General features: G+C 44.3%; 2 protein-coding genes across 3 annotated transcripts in view; one reads left to right on the plus strand and one right to left on the minus strand.

The window, feature by feature from the left end:
* The window catches only part of Cct6b (chaperonin containing TCP1 subunit 6B), a 52,288-nt gene extending 43,348 nt beyond the window's left edge, over positions 1-8,940 (minus strand). Inside the window, exon 1 of the mRNA XM_048794944.1 lies at positions 8,819-8,940. The gene's annotated coding sequence lies outside the window, so the exon portion shown is untranslated. The remainder of the gene's footprint in view (positions 1-8,818) is intronic.
* Positions 8,941-8,982: 42 nt separating this feature from the next.
* Lig3 (DNA ligase 3) overlaps positions 8,983-9,216 on the plus strand; it is a 21,193-nt gene continuing 20,959 nt past the window's right edge. Inside the window, exon 1 of one of the 2 annotated variants that reach the window (XM_048794929.1) lies at positions 8,983-9,110. The gene's annotated coding sequence lies outside the window, so the exon portion shown is untranslated. The remainder of the gene's footprint in view (positions 9,111-9,216) is intronic. The other variant, XM_015501202.2, reaches the window with a different exon arrangement.

Consider the following 9,216-nt stretch of genomic DNA (forward strand, 5'->3'; position numbering starts at 1 on the left):
GAAGATAAACTATTATAAAAGCCTGAGCCTGAACCCTGAGTCATTCTCTGGCTTTCTGTTCTGCAATGTGGTCTCTCACTTCTGCACGTGCTCCTGTAATGCCATCCTTCCCGAAGCCAAGCTATTCCCCAGACCATGCCTTTGAACTCCAGAACTGTGAGCTAAGTAAACCTCCCTTCTTTATAAAGTTACCCAGCTTCAGGTATTTCATTATAATAATGGAAAATGGACTAATACAACCACTTTTTATTTATTTTTTTTTATATTTATTTTTCAGTTTTCGGTGGACACAACATCTTTATTTTATTTTTATGTGGTGCTGAGGATTGAACCCAGAGCCCCGTGCATGCCAGGTGAGCGTGTTACCGCTTGAGCCACATCCCCAGCCCCAAACCACTTTTTACCAAGGCAACCTTAGGTCACCCTGGTTTTGAGAACACCATATTCCCTTAAGGAAAAGACTCTGAAAAAAAAAAAAAATGCCTAAGGCTGGAGTCCCACTTCTACCACTTACTTTGTATGCAATAGCCACCTGTCCAGGTTATACTAAGAGCCTGAGTATTAGGTTGTCTTGGCGCTTCCTAAGGATCCTCCCAGTGGGTGATATCAAGGCCAAGTGTAGGCAGGTGAGGGAGACACAAAGAGCTGCCCGGGTCAGTAGCCTTAAGCAAGAGGGCGTGGGCAGGACTGCCCAACAAAAGAGAGAGGAGGAAAGGGGTTTTGGAATAAGAAAGGGGTCAGAGGTACAAGAGTGGCAGAAAGGGCATGGTGGTGCACACCTGTAATCCCAGCGACTTGGGAAGCTGAGGCAGGAGGATCACAAGTTGAGACCAGCCTTAGCAACTGAGCCTGTCTCAAAAAATGAAAAGGGATGGGGGTTTGGGGGACACGGAGAGGAGGCTGGTTCCAAGTTCTTGAGCAGCACCTGTTGCAATGGTGATTTTTAGCATGTATGGGATGAACAAAGCTGGTGGCCTGATTTACCAACTGGACAACTGCTAGCCACGGGCTGAGCTATATTCAGGTACCCTCTGGATTTGCTATCAAGCTACACAAGAGCATGTGCTGGTTGCCTTCAGACAGCAAGACAGCATCCAGGTGGGCTGTAAGGAAAGAAGTGAAGGAAATCAAGGGAGAGAAGAGGCAGCTCAACAGTAACAGGTTTATGAGGGACAAACCTGCAGAGGGGGCCCAGAGACTGAGACCCTTCTTCTGCTTACAGCCTGGGGTAGTTATAGACGGATGAGGGAGTGGGTGAATTTTTGTGGTTAGGCTGTTGCCAGGGGGTTGTCAGGGAAGGGAAGGGTCCTTATGGTCAACTCCATTATTTGAGGTGGTCACTGTTCCATGTCAAACCAGGTGTTTTCAGAATTCCAGTCCCAGATAGCAGTTTCCTTTCTTTGCATGATGATCAAGCATTGCCTGAGGTTGAAGGTCAAGCTGACTCACAGTGATTGTGAGGTGACTCTTGTTCTAAGATGAAGGATATGTTTCAAAATGGCCTTGCCTTTGTCAAATCTTCCTAACATGGGCCAAACAGCGCTGGCCTTCAGAGGTGTGGACGTGAAGGGCAGTACATGGCCAATGAAAAAGAGGTGCTGGAGCATCGGGCTAACCCTGCTAATTAGCCGGTGTCTCTTCAATTTGGTCAGCCCAGCCCCGCCCCACCTCCAATCAGAGAAGCTCATGCTGGCCTCCATATTCCACTTGCTCCTTGCCACTAGCTCCCAGCTGTCTCCTGAACAGGGAAGCTCAGGCACATTCAAACTGCACTTCTTCTAGACACTGAGAGGGATCAAGGTTGTGGCAGAACCTGGGCAAACTGGAATAGATTCTGTTCTTTGAAAAATTTATGAAATTTACTGAGATTTTCCCCTCAATAATCCATTCTACTCCCTGGAAGTGTGAATCAGGGGTGAGCTGTTTGATCAGAACCTGAAGCTAGCTTTGGAGGTGGCAGAGAAGCCTGGGACTTTTGGAACTGGATCATAGGCTAAACCTTCCTGGGACCCCCAAATTCTGATAGATCCTGCAGCACAGTTCTACTGTTTCCATTCCAATGGGGATCCCAGGAGCCTTGAGTGTACTTGGGAGGATGCCACACCTGATGATGTGTACTATCCCTGAGCCTGAATGCCATGCTGTCTTCCTTTCTGTATATAACATGGTCCTAATTCCCAACTCTGTATGGATTTATTTATGGAAAAGGTAGACCCATAAATCCCTTTGATTCCAAAAAAAGGGGTTGGGGGTGATGAGGATGTAGCTCAGTGGTAAAGCACCCCTAGTTCAATCCCTAGTTTCTTTAAAAAAAAAAAAAAGCTATCTTAAAAGAAAAAAGCTGTCTTCAACCGCTGCCCCCAAAACCAAAGCTGGAAAACTGACAATCACCAATACTACCTGTCAACCAGCTCTGTGTCCTATGCAGGATACAGAATTGAAATTTGCTTCCCAAATAGGCTCAACTCTTTATAAAAACCACATTGTCCTCTGAAAAGCATTAACTTTCTTCTTCACACTAGATAACCCAATTCAGGAGCTCAAGGAAAGTGATAACAACACCTTCCCCACACCTTAACTCTCCTCTCAGTCCTGCCCCCAAACTGCGCCCCCTCCCAGCTCTGCCATGCACCAGCTACTCCCAAAGCTTTGCTCCTTCCTACCTGAGCCTGGCAGCTGTAGCACAAGGTTTTCAAAGGAGAGGCCAGGAAACACCTCTGATTAAGAACCAACCTCTGCAGCCTGGACTAAGATAAAAAACCAGGGACTGATTTGAATTATTGTATCTTCCTACAGCTGTTCCCTTTTAAATATTTATCCTGGCAAACACCACCACCATTTTTTACAACTTACTTTAATTGTGCGACTATTAAGCAAACCAAACCGTAAAATTGGCTTTCACTGCTGAGATTTATGTGATTCATAGAGCAGAGCTTATTAAAGAAGGGAATCCACTTGAGAAGAAACTAACCTCACGAGTGCCCATCCTCTCTAGGAAGGTAAGAAACCCTTCCCCTATTCCTGCCTGTGGCTTCCCAGCTTCCAGCTTCTAGCATAGAAAATATAGAGAATCTACCCATCTCCCTGTGATTTTTATTTCTTCTTGACAACTCTAACGAATCTAAACTGGAAGTCAGGAATGGTAGTCTTAAGAGTGGTGTTAGCTCTGAGACACTCACAAACAAGATCAATGCCCTGGAGGATTTATGACCATGGTCTGAAGAAAGGAGCTGATCATGGATTTTTGTTTCATTTTGTTTTCTGTGGTGCTAGGGATTGAACTGAGGGCCTTGTGCATGCAAGGCAGGCACTCTGTCAAAGGAGCTTTATCCCCTGCCCTGTGATTTTTGAATAGCTAGGAAATAGACATGGGGTGTCCTGATTATTCACCACCATAGTTTTGCTTTGAGACTCCAATAGAAGTTTTCCCCTCCAAAATGCACATGTGCACATTTGTATAAAAATTCAGTAGTTCCAGGACACCCCTGACCCCCTAGTATGGGTCCATAAGCCTCAGTTATTTCTCACTACTTTCACTCCTGCCACCGAAGCTGCCCTCATTTCTCCCAAAGCTGTCCTCATTTTTCACAGTAGCTACCTAACTTGTCTCCCGATTTCTGGATACAGCAGCCAGAGTGATAGTGATCCCATTACTAAGCCAGATCATATCATTTATCGGTGCAGTGCAGTCCATTAGCTTCCCATTTCACCTGGACTAAAAGCTAGTGTCTTTATAATGGTTTAGGGCTCTGCAGGAGCTGTCCCTTTGTTGACCTCATCCTCTGCTCTTCTCAATCTTAACTTGAGCCACTTTAGTTGTTCTCCCAATGTAACAAGCACATTCCGGCCTCCTAGTCTTTCCTTGATACTCCCTCTACCCTAGATCTGCATATGGCTCTCACTTTCATTCACTTTTTTTTTTTTTTTGTACTGGGGATTAGACCCAGGGGCACTCTACCACTGAGCTACATACCCTATCCTTTTTATTCTTTTTTTAATTAAATTATTTATTTACTCTAATTTGTTATACATGATGGCAGAATGTAACTCATTTCATATTACACAGACAGAGCATAATTTTTCGAGTCACTGATTATAAACAAAGTATACACAGATCTAAATGTAAAATGTAAAACTATCACCATTTGTGCCTTTTTATTCTTTATTTTGAGATAAATAAGTTCTTTCTAAATTGCCGAGGCTGTTTTCAAACTTGTAATGCTCCTGCCTCAGCTTCCCAAGTTGCTGGTATTACAGGCATGCACCACCACTCCCAGTTTTTTTCATTAATTCTCTTCTGAGTTTAGTTGGTGACCTTCCTGATCTTTATTTAAAACTGCAACTCTCCCCTCATTGTCCCACACCTCTGATCCTCTTCAGCTCCCTTCTTCTGCTTAGTACCCATCCATACCTTATAGCCTATGTACTTTACTAATTTGTTTGCTATGTCCCACACTAGCCTGTTAGCTTCATCAGGGTAGGAATTTTTTGCTGTATTCCAGGTTGGAGAATTGTGCCCAATACAGAGTAGGCATTCAATGAACACTTGACTGATTAATCCACAAAGGAGAGACTAAACTCTGAGTGGGACGAATGTACCCAGGCTGGAAGGTGGAGGAGAATGTACATTTACTGAAATACCTCTAAGGGCTAAACAGTTTGCAAGTTAATATTAGTCATCTCATTTAATTGTCATAAACAATCAGAAAAGTTATTTTATCCTTATTTCACTCCACCCAAAATGAAATATTTAAGTTTAAATCTAGCAAAATATGTACAAGATCTATATAAAGAATACTACAAAACTTTGAAGAAATCAAAGAACAAAATAAACGGAGATATTCAATGTTTATAAATAGGAGACTCAATACTGTCAAGATGTCAGTTCTTCCTCACTTGAGCTGAGGATTCAGTGCAATCACAAGAAAAATCCCAGCAAGTTATTTGTGAATATTAGCTTTAGGAAATGATCGTATAGTTTATATGAAGTAAAAGACCCACAATAGTCAACATAACATTGAAGAATAACAGTGTTGGTAGACCAACACCACCTGATATAAAGATTTATTATAAAGCCGAAGTGATCAAAATAGTGTAGTACTGATGAAACAAATAGATCAGTGGGGGAAAAAAACAGAGCCCAAGCTGGGTGCACTAGTGCTGTGATCCCAGCAACTTGGCAAGCAGAGGTGGGAAGATCACAACGTTCAAGGCCAGCCTGGGCAATTTAGCGAGGCCCTAAGCAACTGAGTAAGACCTTGTCTCAAAATAAAAAGGGCTGGGGGGATGTAACTCAGGGGTTAAGCACCCCTGGGTTCAATTCCCAGTACCAAAAAAACTCACCAAAATACATTAAAAGAAAAAAAAAAAAACAGATCCCAGAAGTAGACCCATAAATACACTAAAATGATCTTTGACAAAGGAACAAAAAAGCATGAGTTTTTCAAAAATTGTGTTTGTAGCCATGCGTGGTGGCACACGCAGCAGCTCAGGAGGCTGAGACTGAAGAATCCTGAGTTCAAAGCCAGCCTCAGCAATGGTGAAGTGCTGAGCAACTCAGTGAGACATTGTCTCTAAATAAAATACAAAATAGGGCTGGGGATGTGGCTCAGTGGCTGGGTGGCCCTGAGTTTAATCTCGGGTACCCTCAACCTCAAAAATGGTGCTTGAATAACACAGACATACACATGCAAAAAAGAAAAGAATCAAAATAACAGACTATACACTCTTCCCAAAAATTAACTCAAAATGGATCACAGACCTAAATGTAAAATGTAAAACTATCGCCATTTCATCAAGAAAACTAAAGGCCCAGAGAACAAGACAGATGAAGGTCACACAGGTTGAGGTGGAATGTGAATCTGTAACTACAAAGCTATAAAGCTGTTTTCCCCACCACACTTGACATTCTCCTTGGGAGAGCAATTCCCACCTTTTTTTTTTTTTTTTTTTTTTTTTTTTAGTACCAGGGATTGAACTCGGGTACTAGACCACTGAGCCACATCCCCAGCCCTATTTTGTATTTTATTTAGAGACAGGGTCTCACTGAGTTGCTTAGCGCCTCACAGTTGCTGAGGCCAGCTTTGAACTCACGATCCTCCTGTCTCAGCCTCCCAAGCTGCTGGGATTTCAGGCATGTGCCACCACACCCAGCCAGTTTCCATCTTTCTAAAGAGATGCAACTGCCAGCCTTCACACCTAGTTCCATTTCATAGGAGGGGACCTGAGTCAGAGATCATTGGGGTGCCATGGAGCTCTAATGAATCAAAACAATACTAAGAAGCCAAGTCTGCAATTATTGTCAAAGATACAACTTAATAAACATCTTTGTAAGGGATCTTTTTACTTTCTGTGTACTATGTGCCCGGCACCATCAGGGAGGCTGAAAAGAAGCACAAGGCACAGATGCCACCCTCTGCAAATAGGTTTTAAATGTAGGGCTTTGCCATCTAATATGAAAATAGTGCATGCAGTTTCATATTTTCTAGTTGCCACATTGTCCAAAAAGTAAAACAGCTGAGATTAATTTTAATAATATATTTTATTCAACCCAACATTTCAAAAATTATTTCAACGTGTAATTAGCATACAGATATTATTAGTGAGATTTGACATTCTTGGGGGGGGTATTTATTTATTGGTGTGTAGCTTTCACTTAACAGCCTCTCTCAAGTTGCATTAGCCACATTTCAAGTGTTCAAAAGCCATACGTGGCCAGTCATTATTACAGTACTGGATAGCACAGGATTAGGGGAAAAGATGGATACCAGTTAAGTGTTTCAAATCAAAATGTAGTCAATGCAGTGGTAGAGACGTTCAGGGTCACTGGAGTTAGGATGTAAGCCTCTGAGGCCTTCCAATTCTGAAGACTCTTATTCTGCCACATATCATAGAAAAGACAGAGAAGCTTTAGTCCACTTTGCACACTGGAATCAACATTAGCCTTGGTTAACCAAATTTAATACACCCAAAACAAAACTCATCCCTTTATTGGATGTACCTCCTCCTCCTCTCTTAATTTTTTAGTTCAGGTGATGGCCTCTATATGTTCACTCAAGTCATCCTTATTTCATAACAGATATATGAGCACTTCATCAGGGCACTCTCATCTCTCACATGGATTATCACAAGGGCCTTTAGGAGAATGACCTTAGGCCTGAGTCTAAGCAACTCCATTTTAAAAACTCCAGTTTAAAGCCAGCAGTCTCACCAGGCACACCCACAGATCCCTCCAGTATGGCCTCAAACAAGTTACTTCCCCTCACCCTGGTGAAGCCCCTGGCAGGCTGACCTTGCAGGATAAGAGGGAAAGGCGAGAGGATCAGGGTGGAGACCACCAGACCAGATGTTTCTGACCCCAGGGTAAATGATGTCATGGAAAATTCCAGTGGACTGAAAGGGGGGGTCAAAAGTCCCAGAATTTAGTATAAATAATAGAGCTGATGAACAGGGATTCAGCCAGCTGAAACAAGAATGCACTCGAGCTGGAGAGCCTGGTGAGGACCTAACATCCCATCAACTGACATAGTTTCCTGATCCTCTGCATGATCTTCACCCACTCTCAAACTCTACTGCCTGGTCTGGACCCTGGTGAGAGCCACAACTTCTCCCTACAACCCTCTCCTCAACCAGTCGTCCATTCCATGCCAGGAACAGCCTGCCTTGGTTCCAAAGCTGGTCACCCCAGTCTAAAGTGAGTGTGCATCAGCTGGACATAAAGCCCAAGGCTTGAGATTTTTTGGACTTAGCATGCAGAGGAAATGACTAGCCTATCATGATTAAGTGTTTTGCAGTGCTTAAAATTAATCTAGAATTGTTTGCTGTGAATTGATTATGTCTATTGCAGTGCCTAGCATTAAGGATTGTTGTTTTCTTGATTAAGAACCTATAGAGTGAAATTGTATTCAGTAATTTGAGTGAATAAAGCACTGAAAAGGGCAGAAGCCCTTGTACATTCTTTATTTCTCCCCTTGACCGCATACATTGCAATTTTGCGCCCCCCCCCATAGCCTTCTATTTGGTTCCCTTGCCTCAGTCACTCCCCGACTAACGGTAATTAGTATTCCCTAGGTTCATTCATGGTTCACCTTCCCCTACAGAATGAAGGTCAGATTGTCACAAAGAATCCTCTTGGGTGGTGGTGCATGCCAATAATCCCAGAGACTTGGGAGGCTGAGGCAGGAGGATCACAAGCTGGATGTCAGTCCCATCAACTTAATGAGACCCCCTGTCTTAAAAAATTAAAAAGGTTGGGGTATAGCTCAATTGTAGGAAGCCCCTGGGTTCAACTACCACTACCAAAAAGAGAGAAAAAAATAAAGAATCCCCTTAGATATCTGTTCTTTGTTTATGTAATAAGATCCAGCTGTTTGCCCTTTCTGGACCCTGAACAAGGTTACTTGCCTTCTCTGTCGCTCTTTTGTAAAAATAGCCAAGTCAAACTGTCATAAAGCGGACTTGAGGTTTAGAAATGAAAGTACACTTTGAGGGCTGGGGTTGTAGCTCAGTGGTAGGATGTGAGGCACTAGGTTCGATTCTCAGCACCACATATAAATAGACTAAAAAATAATAAAGATTCATGGACAACTAAAAGATATTTAAAAAAAAAAATACACTTTGAACCATACCTAACCAAAGGGCTACTCTCCCCCACCGCTTCTTCACACGACAGCTACCTTCCACCTATCCGGTGTCTCTTTTCAATCCAGGAAGTTACTGCACAGTGGTAGGGCGTGACACGGCACAGAGGCAATACGGAAAAAGCCTGGATGACGCCACCTTTGCCAAGCTCACTGCAGTACAGTTTCTCAACCAGTACCTTTAAGGACTAGACGATCCCTGGCAATCTGGGGGCGTCCTCGCGGGGCTGGGGATCCCACTACCTCCACTTATCACAATCCCGACCGACCGGAATCCACACCAAGCACGTGGCGGGACCGGGGGCGGGGCCGGGTCACGTAGCTACGGCCTCGGTCGTTGCGCCTGCGTACTGCCGCCAGCTCAAGGACCCGTATTTAAAGAGACAGGCTCTCCAACCGCCTGCGGGCTGCCTGCGGCCTGTGGGCGCCTGGTCCGGAGGCGAGTGGTGGTCGCTGGAGCCGGGGAGGCAGGTGAGGGGCGGCGCGGCTAGGCGCGCTGTGGGGAGGGAAGCGGGCCAGGGCCAGAGCCGGGGCCCCAGCGCAGTGCGGCCCGGGAGCCGCCACCGGCTCCTCCCCC

Source organism: Marmota marmota, unplaced genomic scaffold (assembly GCF_001458135.2).
Source record: "Marmota marmota marmota unplaced genomic scaffold, marMar, whole genome shotgun sequence".
NCBI classification, from domain to species: domain Eukaryota; kingdom Metazoa; phylum Chordata; class Mammalia; order Rodentia; family Sciuridae; genus Marmota; species Marmota marmota.